Raw genomic sequence first — 15,656 nt, 5'->3', positions numbered from 1 at the left:
CTATGATGAGTGTGGTGTGTGTGGTGTGTGTAATGTGAGGTGTATGAGTGTGTGATGAGTGTGGTGTGTGGTGTGTGTGATGTGTGGTGTATGCATGTGTATGAGTGTGGTGTGTGATGCATGTGGTGTGTGGTGTCTATATTGTGTGGTATATGAGTGTGTATGAGTGTGATCTGTGGTGTGTGTGATGAGTGTGGTATGTGGTGTGTGATGTGTGGTGTATGTTTGTGTGTGATGAGTGTGGTGTGTGGTGTGAGAATGCGTGTGATGAGTGTGCTGTGTGGCGTGTGGAATGTGTGTGATGAGTGTGGTGTGTGGTGTGTGCAATGTGTGGTGTATGAGTGTGTATGAGTGTGCTATGTTGTGTGTTTGATGTGTGGTGTATGAGTGTGTGGTGAGTGTGATGTGTGGTGTGTGTGTTGTGCTGAGGGTGTGTGTTAGGCTAGAAATTTCTGGATCCTTCCAGCACGTTGATACAAGTCTCGGGTTTTCTCCCACGTTATCTCATTTCATCCTGGCCCAGCCTGTCCAATGTGTGTTGTCCCCATTTCACAGATGGAAACTGAGGCTTGCGGGGACTTCAGCATCCCCCAGAATCCCGCAGATGATCGATAGTCAGCAGTGCCGGCCCTGTCTGCTGATTCCCCAACCGCAATTCTTTCCCCAACGTGTCCCCCCACCCAGTTGGCTCAGCTGACAGCGTGTAGAAAAGGTGTCCCACGTCAGTCCACAGCTATCGCTGCTTTGGATGTGGGATGTGCCACCCGAGCCAGCAGGGGAGAGGACCGGGGTGTCCCGGGTTCCAGGGTCGCAGACCCCCTGGGAGGCAGAAGAAGTGAAGAGCACCCCCCCCACCCGCCACCCTCCTGCGTGTCACCCAGGGCCGGTCACCGGCACTAGGTTTTGTTCCCCAGGCCCCAGTGCTATGGGAAGAAGAGATTTTAAGTGAGAAAAAAGAGCCCTCAGTCCAATAAAAAAACTTCAGAAAAATGCTGATTTTAAACAGGGGTGTGTCCACTCGCGTGTTACGTTTTGGGGTCACCGCGGGGCTCCTGAGAGCCTTTGTGTCACTGCTGGGAGCTGAGACGTCACAGGGGCGTGTGGGGTCTGGCGCGTCCCTGACACGCAGCAAATACTCATGTGGGACTTTCAGACCCGCCTTTGGAGAACTTCCTCTGCGCCACTGCAGTTTGGAAGTTGCCTTCCCGTCTACTCTTGTCGCCTCTGCTGCCTGCACCATGTCGCCTCAGCAGCACTGCCGGTGGCCCGCGACTCTTGGAGGGCTCAGAGCCTTCTGGGGTCAAACAGCCAATCTAGGAAGGGCCAGCGTGGCGCTCCCGGGCCCCTTCTGGCAGGTGCTGGCCCTGGTGGCTGGCGACAAGTGGAGGTGCCACCAGGCACCTGATTCCTCCTCCTCTCGGGCCCTGCGCCTGTATGAACCCAGGTCGGAACAAGACCCCGGGGTCGGGGGGCGGCGAAGGCCAGCTCCGGGCGGCGACTAAAGGACGGTGTTTAGACCGAGAAGGCGGCACCATGCTGCGCCCCGTCACCCGCCTCCTCTGTGACACGCACGGCCTTCTTCTGGGTACCGAACGGCTGTGTTCAGTGGCGTTTCGAGAAACATGTGGCCGCTCCGGGAGGAATCACACCTGGGACGTGCAGTCCCTGGTCAGGGGTAAGAAGGCGCCGGAGGCCGCGCAGATCGTCACAGACGTCTTGACCCCCCGCGTCCAAGGAGGAGCCGTGGGACGAAAGCCAAGCGACGTTAAAGGAGCTGTCCCCACGGCCGCGCTCATGCCAGGGGCTGAAAACTCGTCCGCCACCTGCGGAAACACAACATAGCCTCTGCCGCCGCCAGCTCCGGGTCTGCGTCACTCGAGATGAAGACAAGCAGGAACAAGGAATTCTTTGGTTTGTTTCGTCACCTCGTTTTGGGAGAAGACCCGGGAGTGAAGAGCGGGAAGCCGGAGCCCAACATATTCCTGGCTTGTGCCAAGAGGTTGTCCCCGCCTCCTCCCGTGGAGCAGGGCCTTGTCGTTGAAGATGCTCCCAACGGGCTGCAGGCGGCCCTGGCAGCCGGGATGCAGGCGGTCACGGCTCCAGACGGACCCCTGAGCCGCGACCTGACGGCAAAGGCCACGCCGGTGCTGGATTCCCTGCAGGACTTCCGGCCGAGCTGTTTGGGCTGCCCCTCTACGGGTGAGGGAGGACGTGTCCTGCACTCCCTGCCCACGCCAGGCCACGCTGCTGGACAGGCGACAGCACCCAGACCGCAGCCTGCATATTGATCCCGGCCTTCCTGTTGGCGTGGCCCACTCCGTAAAGTGTTGATAGAACACGGCTTGGCAGTTGACAGAAAACAAAGTAGAGACAGCCCAGAACAAAGGTGAAACTTGAATGACCATCTGAAAAATCGAGCTGGTGTAGCATGTGATAGACAAGCGAGTAGGCATGCTTGCGTGTGTATACCAGTGTGCTAACATGCGTGTAGGCATTATATACATATATATATATGAAGGTATATACATATATATATGTATATATATATGCATGCATGTATGTGTAGAATGTATACCTCTCCAAGACCAAATAAGTTATATTTGTGTTTGTTTTATTTTAGTTTTTCTAAACACTTGACTGGGAAATGTGAACTATGTATACATATGTGTATATGTTTTTGTGTATATACGTGTACACATATATGTTATTTTTTATATATTGTACCCTGTTTCGCTTTCCTCTGTATTGATAATTAACATGCAGGAACAACTGACGCAGTGAGATGTTAATTCTGTCTGGTTGTAATCTGAGCGGGAAAGCCATGTTTTTGATGAGTACTAAGAGGTAATTGTCCTTATTAGCCACTATTAAAATTCTTTTTGTGACCTCAAAAACAGAAAGAAAGAAAGAAAGAAAGAATGGTGTTCATCCACAGTCCACAGGAGATCCCCCTGGAGGACGCCCAGGGGTTGAAGTTCTAACAACAGCAGGTGGAGATGAGGACCAGAAAAATGTTCTTCACGGCTGTCAGAGTAGCCCTATTTTTAGCCTCCTTTGCTGTGGCCTGAGAAAACACAGATTATGAAAAACGCATTTTACTCCATGCAACACAGCCGTAGCTAAGGCCTACGACAGGGAATCTACTAGAAGCCATGGCTCTTTCAGGCAGAAGCATTTTAAAATTTGTCTTTGTATCTTCAAGGCCTGTAACAGGCCCTGGTATACAGGAGGTGCATAATACACGGTGAGCAGAGGGAGGCAGGAAGTGTGTCCTGGCTGGCAGGAACAGTGCTGTCGTCAACACTGTCAACAGTCTCCTGAGCAGGGAAGCCTGTCTGGAGCAGAGTCCCCTGTGTCTCCGGGGGAGCTTCTCCCTCCACCCTCAACCGAGGGGCGGCCCCGGGGGGCGATAAGTGTGCTCCAGTGTGGGCACGTCGGTACGGAGAAGCGTCCTCCTCTTTCTCATTCGGAGAGAGCAGAGACGGGTTCGGAAATGAGCTCGGAAAGAAAGAGGAGCAGCACTCGCCTGCCAGGAGTTTGCAACCAGGGACAGGAAGATCATGATGTACATAGAGACGGGGTCTCGCTACGTTGCCCAGGCTGGACTCAAGCTCCTGGGTGCAAGCGATCCTCCCGCCTCAGCCTCCCTCCCGAGTGGCCGTGGCAGGTTTAGACCATCGCCAGGCCCAGAAGGCAGCAGCGCGGGGCAGCCCTGCAGCAGGAGGCCAGCAGCCTCCTGCGGACACAGCTCCTCCAGTCTCCTCAGCGCCAGGGGCCAGGGGCCACTGCCTCTATTCCCACCCATGTCGCTCCCTTGCCTACCTGGACTTCCTTGTCCTGGGGGACGTCATCCACTGTCAGGTCCCCGGGAAGACAACAGCTCTTCTCCTGGTTCCAGATGAGCAGCATGTGGCCCTGCAGACAGCAGGCACACACGGCAGGAGGAGAGGGGACTCGAGGGAGGCAGTGGGAGGGACACAGACCCCACACCAGACAACGGGCTTAAACTGGGACTCCACAGCGCCCCACTGGTGTGACCTTGGGCAGGTTACTGAAGTCGCAAAGCTGCCATTTCCACGTCTGTAGATGGGGATTTAGAACATATTTAACGGGTTTTCTCAGGGGTGAATGAGAACCTGCGCAAGACAAGCTCAGTGAAGGCTGGACCCCTTTGGTGTGAAGGCTGTCACACGGCTGTCCAAACCGTGTGTCCCTGCAGACTGCCGACACACAAGTCAGCCGGGTGGAGACGCTTTCACAGCCGGTCTCCCTACCCCCGTCCCCGGTGGCTTCGCCTTGTCTGAGACGCCAGCGCTTGAGCGGAAAAGTCGGTGATGGACACGAACCCAGGAACCACGCGGTCGGGCCTGCTCCCAGGGAGGGTTGACGAGTCACTGGAGCCTCGGCCAGCCACTCACCTCGCCTGCAGAATGAGGGGACCAGCGCGTCCCCACCCAGCTGAGCTCGTCTATACAAAGATGTTTCTGAGAGACGCCGTAGACCGCGACCCGGAGCCGCTCGGAGGCGGTGAATAATAGCTCTTCAAGTCTGCAGTAACAAACGGCTCCAGGCCGGGCGCGGGGGCTCACGCCTGTGATCCCGGCACTCTGGGAGGCCGAGGCGGGAGGATCGCTCGAGGTCAGGAGTTCGAGACCAGCCTGAGCAAAAGCGAGACCCCATCTCTATTAAAAATAGAAAGAAATTATATGGACAACTAAATATATATAGAAAAAATTAGCCAGGCATGGTGGCTCATGCCTGTAGTCCCAGCTACTCGGGAGGCTGAGGCAGGAGGATTGCTTAAGCCCAGGAGGTTGAGGTTGCTGTGAGCTAGGCTGACGCCACGGCACTCACTCTAGCCCGGGCAACAGAGTGAGACTCTGTCTCAAAAAAAAAAAAAAAAAAAAAAAAATGGCCTCCAATAAAACTACATTGCAAAAAATGGGAAAGAAACAGAATAAAGGTTGAAGAGGCAGAGCCTGAAGAATTTGTGGTGGAAAAAGTATTGGATCAACGTGTAGTAAATGGGAAAGTGGAGTATTTCCTGAAGTGGAAGGGATTTACAGATGCTGACAACACTTGGGAACCTGAAGAAAATTTGGATTGTCCAGAGTTAATTGAAGCATTTCTTTTTTTTTTTTTTTTTAGATTAAGAAATAACTTTATTTTTTGTGTGTCAATCTCATGATTGAAAAGACATGTTGCTCTCAAATAGACAAGAGGCATAATTTGAAACAAAATTCTTTCTGAAAATTTAGCTTATGAACTCATTACACTGCAAATCAGAGAAAGATCAACAAAAAGCTGCAGCCAACATTTAAAACTGGTAAAACACTCTATCCTAGGCTTAGTAGCAGAAATTTTGAAGCTTTATCAAAAGCACATCAGCCACAGAATAGCAACAATAGAGGCATTAACTGTTGTGCCTTCAACTTAAGAAAAGCATTTAAAATATCATCCCATTTCCTATAAAAAAGTCATTTCCCAGAAAAGAATTTATTTATTTAATCAAAAGACTGTTAGAACTGGAACACTCTTCTTCCACTTCAGTCTAGGTTTGCCTTTAATCAACATCTCTAGCTAATACTTTGACAGAATTTGGCTTCTCAGAAGTCTGTCATTTAAGCACAGTGTGGAATGGGAAAAAGTGTGTATACGAGGAAACTAGAAGAGTACAAAAAATAGTCACTTCTGAAACTCACTGGTGCTCAAGACATCAGAGGCTCTCTATTAAAGTGGGTCCCATAGGCCTGAGAGCTTTGTGCTTGAGGAAATACTACTTAGAGGTAGCTCTGGTTCTGGTTTATATTTAATTACAATTTGCTGTGTCCTGTAACAGGAAAGTTCTAACATTTTCAGCAAAGTAAAAGCACTCTAAACTTCCTCCTTACCCACCCTATAGCTTCCCCATAGAGAAGGGTAAGAAAAAGCTTAATGTGACTCCACATAAAATAGCAGCTAATTCAGCAATTCATACCTTATAGTTGGCAGGACTAGGAAAGGCAGCCTGGTGCCCCAAGCTCTAGGAGCTGGACCTACAGAAGTGTGGAGCTCTGGTGTGCTCACAGCACTCAGGAAAAGGAGGAGAGGGGACTGATTAGGGTGCACATATGGAGAAGTTCTTTTATGCATTTCATGGCACATTCTGCCACAGCAACAAATCAACCAAATCAGGAAGAAATTTGACTGTACTCTTAGATTTCAAAGTCTGTGCCCCTCATCCACTCCCTACCTACACTTCATGCAAGAAAGAATGATCAGTATTATCTATTTGAATATAGGGCCTAACAAGAGGTGGGCCAGTATGGGTACAAACACTATATTCTATAACAAAACAATTTTTGAAAAGATTTATATAACTTTAAGTATGAAAATGAATGCTTCACCTCTATATAGGTATCATTGTATAGTCTTGCACCCATATGAATATGGTCATGTTTGAAAGAGAACTCAAGCACACACACTGAATCCAAAAGGCAGTTTTACGGGAGATGCAAGTCGCTAATAACTTTGCCCAGAGCATCAACCATGCCACTCTGAGCCTCTCTCCTTGAGTCAATACTCTGAATGTCAAACTGAAAGGGAAAGCATCAAATATTCAGACCAAATTAATTAGGTGCCACAAACTTTACCACTCAGGGTATCATTTCAATGATACTGAAAAAATACCTACTGCCTAAAGTATTCATTTTTAAGAAGTTAATAAACTGAAAATTTCAAAGGAGAAAGTGGTTGTGAGAACCTTCCTCCCACTCCCTCTTCAAATAAATCATTAAATACACTGTCGTTTTTATCATAACAATATAAATAATTTCCATCATCCTGAATATTACTTTATAAAGGTATGTATTTCAAGAGGCTTTAAAAACATTTTTCAACCCAGCATTTGAGAATAAAGCATTCAAAGAGTTTTGTATATAGTAACACATACATGTGATAAGTGATGATATATGTATATATATTTATATAAAAAACAAACTTGGCCAGAAGTTAAGGCTACCTACAAAGTTGTCCAAGTAAACTATGCTTGTCAAAACAATTACAAAATTAAAATCACACATACATTTTTAAATCATCTAAACCACTGACAAAATAAGGTTCAGCATCTAAAGTTTTCAAATTAACTGCAAGAAAGTGCTACAGACATTTACATTTTCTTAGTATAAGTCAGTGTTCCCACAAAGTTGCATTTAAATTTTTTACCAGCCTCAAAAGTAATACAACTAAAAACAAACTTCTACAATTTAGTACCTAGCACTCTTAAGAGAGAATAGGTTGTAAAATGGCAGGCAACAAGCATCATTTACAAGTGTGCTGTCTCACACACCAAAGTCCAGTTCATAATACTGTTTGACCTGACACATGGTTGAAATTCTAAGCCTCAAAAGGGACTGAGAATGAACATTTCATTAATAATTACACATATCAGCAACCACATGATAAACGTTTCAGGGTTTTCCCATTCAAAGTAAATAATTTAAATATGAAACAAAATAACACCAAAATGTAAGTTGCCTCATTTCAAAACAATGAAAAGTCATTCCTGACATTTGCCTAAATATTTAAATCCTTTAAAAAAAGTATTCTGAACAAATGCTTTTTAAAATTAATTTCAGAAAATATATTTATAAATATAACTCAGAGCCTGCAAGCTTCTCATAGAGTTTTGAATGAACAGAATTCACTAAGATGGAGGGAAGTCATTTAACTCGTGTATTATTTTAGAAAATAAACTGAGATGGCTAAATCTATCTTACTTTTAGTTTGGTGTTTTACATTTCCAGTTTGCACATCTAAAAGCTACTTTTATTTTTTTTTTTTTTGTCTTCCAAATTCTGTACAACATATATTTTAGGATGAAAATTTCCATCAAATGGTAACAGGAGCAAGATTTTTAACACAATAATGTTTAATGCTAAGGATGTTATGTCTCTGTTGGTCAAAAAGAAAATCCTATCTTAGACTTGATTAAAATTTAGTGTTTTAGGCACTATCTTAATAAAACTAGCACCCTCAATTATTAGCTCATGCCTAAATAGGTTACTTTCAACAAATTACTGAAATAATTTCTCTCTTTTAAAAGAGTTTGTTCCTATTTAAAGATAAAATATATTTATTCACTGAATCAATAGAACATTTTGAGCAACTCATAGCTTTTTTATGAGAGCTGATTCACCAAAAGAAAATCATTTCAATCCTCTACAGCAGAGCTTCAGCTATAGAATTTAGGCATCACTGAGAAGTTAGGACAGGTAAAAAGACATTTATTAATACTTAGTGACATAACAGTTTTTTTTAATAACTTTAAACATTATTTCTCTTAATAATTTTTCAGGTAACAGTGTCTAAAGAATACAATTTTTAAGATTAATATACAAAATCACCTTAGGGAATTACTGCAAGATGCTACTTTGCCAGCATGGCCCAGCATCTGTCTTAGTTTGTTTTCTCTTCATCTTTGCTTTAAAAAAAAAAAGCCCAAAACTAAAAACAAAAAAACACCTAGAAGGTGAGGCAGGTGATTGTCTTCGTGAGCTATTTGATATAGACAGTGGCAGAAGATGAAGAGAATAGAATGACATATTTAAAAAGCCAACTCAAGCACAGAATGCTTCCCATGTTATGCTCCAGTGGAATGCAAGCTAGAAATAGGATAGAATTTAGAAATACGGCTCTGTGTTGATGGGTTAAGGCATTCAGACTCCCCAGTCCTTTTAAAGAACACTTCCTGTTCCTGGAGTTTCCTGGCAAACTCTTCTTCCAGTGTCTTTTTCCTAGGTCTCAATTTCTCTCTCCACTCCTTTAATTTTTGGCTGTGTTCCTCATCTAACTCCTTTAGTTTCTGTGTCTCATGCTCAACCAACAGGTGGCATTTTTCATTCTGCAGCTGAGGCAGTTCTCAGACATTGGCTTCACACTGCAACTGAAGATCCCGCATTTGATTTTCATGTTTCTGATGCTGAGCCATTCTCTCATTTTTCTGCCTCTTTTCTTCTTGTGCAGCAAACTGTTTAATTTTGTCACAGTCCTGATCTGGTGTAGCTGTCTTTTAATTCTCAAACTTTTCTTAAACATGGCCATTCGAGTCTTAGCTTCACTGTGTTGAATCTTGGGTAATATTGTTCTTTCTTGAGTCTGCCTGTTTTTCAATTCCTCAAATAAGTCATTGACTGTAATGCTCCATTTGTTCTGTTTCCTTCTCATGGCGCTTAAGTAGCTGATGTCTTTGTATGAAATATTGATCTTTAAGTTGCTGTTTGAGCAGTTGGTGTTTTTCTTGTAAGTGTCGTTCTTCAAGCTCCCAAATTGCAGCTTCTCGAGCTCTCATGAGCTGTTGCTTGTTATTCAGGCACTTGCTCTCAATATTGGCCAACTCTGCCTTCTGTTGTTGGATGATCTTTTTCAGAGAGCCATCTAATTCTTATTGTTGCTTCTGAACAAACTCTTGTTCTTGAGCATGCTGGCTTTGTGCAAGTTCCTCTTTCCTGCATTCCATGAGCTCTTTTCTCAGCTCTTTGGGTGCCTTCTCCACTTCATTTATAACCTCCTTCTTTCGGTTCTTTAGTATGTTCTGAAATTTGGACAGCTCTTTCTCTTGCTCTCCTTTGATGCGTTTGGCTTCATCCTGCAAGTGATTTGTGTGTTCTTGTTCCAGACGTTCAATAGTCTGTTTCTGCTGGTTTTCTAGTTTCTCAATTTCCTGGTCATATGCCGCTTTTTACTCATCATTTTCTGCTCAAAGCGCCGGAAAATTTGTTCTCGTTGTTGCTACAGTTTACTATTAAGCTGTTGTTGGGCTCGTTGCTCTTCTTTTTGAAGAAATCTTAATTCCCGAAGTTCCTGACATCTAAGAAACCTCAATTCTTCACTTTTGGAATCACTATCTGTAACTGTCTTTGACGTTGTTACACTCACTTCTACACCATCAACCATAAATTTGCGTGTTTTCTTCAATGCTTTCTTTTGTCTTCTTGTTTCTTGTAAAGATATTGATCCACTGTCTTTAGTTTTACTGAGGAAGCTAGAGATGGATAAATTCAAGTCAATGCTGCTGTTATCAGCAGTAGAACCAGTGCCTGAATCAGCATCATGTTCCTTTTGATTCTCAGATTCTGGAAGCAGCATGGTTTCATTTTTTGACAAAGCACTGATTTCTCCTTTATTTTCTGCATCTCTAGAGTTGATATTAATACTGGGTATTAGAACAGGCTGAGGTTTACTGGGCTGTGAAACTGCAGTAACCTGAGGTTCTGTTTTAATCGGCACTTCACATGGCATTTCTTTTTCCTCTGTATCTATCTGAGTAGTGGCTTTATGAGCATCCTGAGTTTCACCTCCTAAAAAGTCTTTTGGTCAGCATCAATCACTACATTTCCAACCTCTGTTTTTTCTGTGCTACTTCATTCAGTAATTTCTTCAACCTCATTTGTCCCTAGTTCTTCACTGGTCTCCAATATGTTCTCTGACTGTTTATTAATTGTTCCTTATTTTTACCTTCTACAGATTTTTGATCTATCTCATTAGTTTCAACTATTTCTTTAATAGAAACTTCCTTAGTACCACCAGCCTCAAGATCCTCCTCAGGCTTCCTTATTAATTTCTGGTCTACTTCAATCACTTCTTCCCCATCATTACTCTGAGTATCCTCAGCACTGTTTTCAACAACCTTCTGAACATCTACTCCCTCGTTTATTTCTACCACATTACTTGTATCGTTGATGACATCTTTTTGAGTTTTGTCATCTTTTCCTAATTTCTCTTGGCTGTCTTCCTTTTTAAGGCCAACTTCACTATCAATTGCTTGAATATCTTCCTCTTTTTCTGCAGTCTCTTGAGTAACTGAATCTATTGTTTGAATAAGAGTATCTTTAATTTCTTCAGATTTTATAAGCCTATTTTCAAATGTCTGTTTCTCTTCCTGATCCCTTTCTTCCTCAGATTTTAGATTATCTTCAATGTTTGTTTCTAAAGTTATCACTGCATTATTCTCTTTTCCTTCACTGACTGAATTAGTGTTCACAGTTTCTTGGTTTCTTGTATCAGGTAGATTTTCAGACTCAGGTCTCTTCTCTCTCCCATTCTCTTTGATTACTGTTGTTCTATTATGGAGTTCAGCCATAGCTTCTAAATGAGCATCGTCACCAAGTTCATTAATTCTATCCATAGCCTTTTCAGGTTCATCAGTGGTAGGTTTTTCAATAAGAAATTTGTTGTTGAATTTATCTTCAGAAGTATTACATTCTGTCTTTTCTGAGACAGATTCCAAAATACACGCATTTTGTGAAAGTTTGTCTTCTTCAGAGGTGGCAATACTAAGATCAGAGGAGGCATGCTTATCTGAAGGTATTGGCAGATAATTTTCTGCTTCCTCATCATCATCTTCCTCTTTACCATCTTCAACTTCTGTTACTTCAGCCTTTGCCTCTGCAATCAATTCTCAGATTGGTTTATTGGAACCAACAGTAACAAAGGGATGCTGCAGTAGCTGAGATGTATTCCACCTAGCATCCACATTCTTTTCCAAGCATTTCTTTAGAAAGTCCTAAAAATTTGAAAACCATTTTGATGGCTGTGCTCAGTACGGGGCTCAGATTTTGCTATTTTTAGCAGCACTCGCATTGGATTTAATTCATCATGAGGTGGTTCTATCTCAGCCATTTCTATTAAAGTAATACCCAGGGACCAAACATCAGCTTTGTAGTCATAGGGTCTGTCCTTAGATGTTTCACACATGACTACTTCAGGAGCCATCCAATATGGTGTGCCAATAAAGGAATCTCTTCTTTGAATTGTCCTCGTGTTTTTAGCTGATACTCCAAAATCTGCCAATTTAATATCTCCATCTAAAGTAAAAAGAATGTTGCCAGCCTTTAGATCTCTGTGGATGATTTTATTATCATGTAAGTAGTTCAATGCCTCTAAAGTCTGTTTGCAAACTACTTGTATTTGGGACTCAGTTAATGGTCTCTCAAGTTCAAGCATCACAGCATCTACTTCTCCACCTGCACAAAATTCAATAAGGATCCAAAGATTATTCTCATAATAGAAGGCATCTAGAAGCTTGACTATATTTGGGTGATCACAAGATGCTAATATATCAATTTCAACCATGTAGTCTTCAAGTTCTTCAGATTTGGTGTCAATCACCTTTGCAGCAGCTAAAACGCTGGTCTCGTTATTCTGGGCCTTGTACACTTTCCCAAAGGCTCCGTCATCCAGTTCTCCTATAATCTCCCTAAACTCCTCGGGGTGCAGGTCCCTCTTCACATGTTCATACTGCCTCTTCTTCTTCTCACTCTCCAACTTGAAGATCTTACGGAAATTGAAGAAGGACATTTTTCCTTCCAACACAGAGTTCCTTGCATTTAACGGCTAAAATCAATAAAGGGCAAAGTTTCTCCTCCCTCCTCTCCTGCACGCAGCCAGCGTGGGGTCCCCCGGCTCCCGCAGCTCCGGCCCGCCGTCCCCCAGCAGGCGGGGCGGCGACTCGGCTCCGGCCCACGGTGGGGGCCGCGCGGGTGGGCGCCTTGGCCCTGGCCCACCCTCTGAGGGGCGGCACCTGCCTGGCCCGAGGGTCCGAGCTGTCCAGATGCCCGAGTCGCGGTGGCTTAGGCCCGTGTCACGGCGAGTCTCCCTGAAGCATTTCTTAATTCTCAAAGAGCTGGTAAAGAAAAAGATGGTACAAAAAGAAAATCTTTATCTGACAGTGAATCTGACGATAGCAAATCAAAGAAAAAAAGAGATGGTGCTGACAAACCAAGAGGCTTTGCCAGAGGTCTTGATCCTGAAAGAATAATTGGTGCCACGGATAGCAGTGGGGAATTAATGTTTCTTATGAAATGGAAAGATTCAGATGAGGCAGATTTGGTGCTGGCAAAAGAAGCAAATATGAAGTGTCCTCAAATTGTAATTGCTTTTTATGAAGAGAGACTAACTTGGCATTCTTGTCCAGAAGATGAAGCTCAATAATTGTTTGCATTGTTTTTTATATATATTTATATATACACACACAATCTGGGGCTTGGTTTTTGATTTACTAATGTGAAGAAATAACTACATCTAATAAATCAAGTTTGATACATTTGTTTTGAAAGTAGTATTGAGAGAATTGTTGGGGGGTGCATCAATAGCACTGGTTACTTTGAACAAACAAAAGCTTTCGGTAGTTGCTTCCTTTATCAGAAAAGGACATATGATACCATGGTATATTATTTCCTCTGCATTAGAGAACAGCTTTTCTAAATGCTAGGGGAAATTTCCATAGCCATTTTTCAGTCAGAACTTGTGTTTAACTCATGCCTAAGGACCATTCTGGGTTTTTTAAATTTGTTTTTGTGTGTGTATACGTAAAATGCATATGTAAATGATTCTCTTTATTTTTAAACATTCACCGAAACAAAAATCATGGGTAAGCCCATGTGTCTGTGATGCTATCATTCTGAGCAACCTAAGAACTGAAAATTTTCCTGAAGCTGTAACATTTCAAACTAAATAGTTGGTTCATAATTAATTGGATAATTTAAAGGAAGCCATATTAGAATCCGTATCTACATGTATATTCATATAAATGCAACATTGTGTTTGCAAAATTCCTAAAAGGAAAAGCTTTATCGCTACCAAAAATCTCCCCACCCAGATGAGGAAACTAGACAAATTCTGGTGTGTTCTAATACAGTAAACAAGACTTAGTTAAATGAACATTAAAGATTCCCCTAGTGAGCAATTCTTTTACAAAAACTTGAAATCCCTGTGCTGCATTGACTAAAAGTTCATGATTAATGGAATAGCTAAGGCTTGGCCCATGGAAACTTATTCAGATGGTTAGAAATGTTGGCAGTTTCAGACCTGCTGACATAAATGAGTAAACAAACTTTTTGTAATCTAAACTATTGACCTGCATGTTTTTTCTTACCCCAACTCATTTCTTACATGTAGGCTCAATCTTTTCAGTATTTGGGTTACTGGTTCTGCAGAAGCCAGGAAGAACAGCCTTGTAGTAATCAGAATGGTATCCAACTGTATACTGTTTATTGTAAATACTGGTGAACAGCGGTCAATAAATATTTTTATATTCCTAAAAAAAAAATGTTTCTTAACTGTAAACCTCTGGACAGCTGTAATAACCTAAGACTGACACTGGCTCAGGGTCTCTCCCCTGCAGGTGCCATGCCCTGCGACTGCCCATGTCTACCGGACCGAGACAGTCTTCGCCTCTCAGGAGGAAGCGGGGCCCAACCTCTGCGTTGTGTGAGGTCTCTCTGCGGCAGGTTGGCTGCTGCCTTTCGTCTTGTACATTCTGTGAAGAGAACATATTTTTAAAAATAAAATCAATCTTTTGAGGTGGTAGTGAGTGATTTGTGGGGCTCTCAGAAACTAACCTCTTCTCCTTATAAGCACTGAATAAAGCCGAAAGATATAAACTTTTGCTCTCCGGAAGTTGTCATCCTTTGAGCTGGCCACCTTTCTATTTTCGGGGCTCCTGATAGGGTCTCCAGGAGGTGACCCAGGACGAGAAGTGTCTGAGGAGCTAGTGGTTCCCGAGGGTTTGCTCGAGTGATGCGTGGTGACAGATGGGGCCTTGCTGAAGACTAACCCACGTTCTGGGGGGAGCCTTCCTCCTCTGGTTCTCCTCTTCAGAATTCATTCCTCCTTCTACAGGAGCCCACGGACCTTATTTTTAACTTTTTTTTTGTTTGTTTTTTGAGACAGGGTCTCACTCTGTCACCCAGGCTAAGGTGCTGTGGTGCCATCATAGCTCACAGCAGCCTCACACTCCTTTGCTCAAGCGATCCTCCTGCCACAGCCTCCCGAGTAGCTGGGAGTACAGATGTGAGCCGCTGAGTCCCGCCCGTCTGTCTTTTGATTCACCTTTTTGGTCAGTTTGGGCCCCTGGCAACTCTAGCCTGGTCTGGTCTTGTCACCGTACCTGCGGGATCTGGTCACCGCAGACTCAGCGGTCAGGGAGCGTGGGCTCCTGCGACTCTCTGTGGCCCGGGGCAAGTCACCCGCCTTCTCCAGGTCTCCGTCTCCTCACCCATCTCTCAAGTGAAAACAGAACTAGGTGCTGCTCCACTGCTGCCGTGGAAGGGCATGAGCTGGTGCAGGCGATGTCGCTAGAAGCGTCTGGAACACAGGGCCCCTCAGTGCTTGCCGACGGCACCCGCAGCGCAAGGCGGGAGCCTGGCCGACAGCAGTGTGACCAGGGCCCGGCCGGCCGGCCAGCGAGCCCGCCGCCCTCCTGCCGCCGCCCAGCCCCCCGGGGAGGAGAAGGGCGTCCTGTCCGGTCCTGCCCGCGCTGCTCCTGCCGCTCTGATGGCCCCGGCAGCAGCCCACCGGTCCCCAGGGCAGGAGATTCCAGCCCTCGGCTTCTCCCGCTGCCGTCGCGTCCCCTGACTCTTCCTGGCAGCGTGCCCCGGCTCAGCCTTGAGCCCACCTTCCCACCCCTCGCCTGCCCTGGCCCCACGCCGGGGCTGCGGGCCTCTCTGCTCCTCCTTTGACCTCCCAGGATCTGCTGTCCCGATCCTGTCCCCAGAACCCGCTCTGGTGGAGGAGCCGTGGCCCGGGACACTTGGCTCCACCGAGCCTGCCGTCCAGACCCAGGGTTGCCAGAAAGGGCGGCGGCACCACCCCCTCCAGGGAGCCCCCCGGGCCTGGAG

The 15,656-nt window shown here is 44.9% G+C and overlaps 1 pseudogene; it reads right to left on the bottom strand.

The window, feature by feature from the left end:
• Positions 1–8,138: 8,138 nt before the first annotated feature.
• Positions 8,139–12,440, bottom strand: LOC123624547 (annotated as a pseudogene).
• Between the last annotated feature and the right edge of the window lie 3,216 nt (positions 12,441–15,656).

This window comes from Lemur catta, chromosome 19 (assembly GCF_020740605.2).
Source record: "Lemur catta isolate mLemCat1 chromosome 19, mLemCat1.pri, whole genome shotgun sequence".
Taxonomy (NCBI): Eukaryota; Metazoa; Chordata; class Mammalia; order Primates; family Lemuridae; genus Lemur; species Lemur catta.
Note: the sequence above shows the minus strand (reverse complement) of the source record. Positions and strands in the feature narration are given on the sequence as shown.